This window comes from Aplysia californica, unplaced genomic scaffold, assembly GCF_000002075.1.
Source record: "Aplysia californica isolate F4 #8 unplaced genomic scaffold, AplCal3.0 scaffold00537, whole genome shotgun sequence".
NCBI classification, from domain to species: Eukaryota; Metazoa; Mollusca; class Gastropoda; order Aplysiida; family Aplysiidae; genus Aplysia; species Aplysia californica.
The window spans coordinates 202437-203138 of NW_004797807.1; positions in this window are offsets into that span (position 1 = coordinate 202437).

Below are 702 nucleotides of genomic sequence, written 5' to 3' on the forward strand. Positions count from 1 at the left end.
TGCACACTGCACTCTGCCTATCAGATACAATCCAACCGATTTTGGCTCTGCCATATTTTCTTTCATAGAGGGGCAAGAGCTACATTTTTGGCCCTGTACGATAATTCGATTCGCAACCTTGACAAACAAATTATGACGTGTTTGTTTTTGAAGCGTACGATGGAATTCAGTGGAATTCGGTTGAATTGTGCCAAAACGATAAGTTTTGTCAAATACATGATATATGGCTGGCCCTGACTCAATCAATCAAATTGATCATGAATTCTGTCGACAGTGTGAGCTCGGCATTATGCTTTTCCACGACTGCCAAAAAACAACAACCCCCCCCCCCCAAAAAAAAAACCCAACAACAACACAACAACAACAACAAACAAACAAAACAACAACAACAAACCAACAACCCAAAACAAACCCATTTTAAAAGGCAGGCAAGATCGCATTGGGACGCACTGTTTTCATTACTGCGAACAAGGCTTTAGAGACATTTCAGGAAGTAAGACTACGGTTTCAGTTTCAGTAAACTGTTGTGATTCAGTCACCAGATTATAGGCGTACATGCAACAGTCATTCATATGAACATTAAAAAATACAGCCTTCAGAACACTTTCTCCGCAGGTGGGAGTGGAAACATACGAATGTCATTTTTAACTCATCATCATCATCATCATCATCATCATCATCATCATCATCATCATCATCATC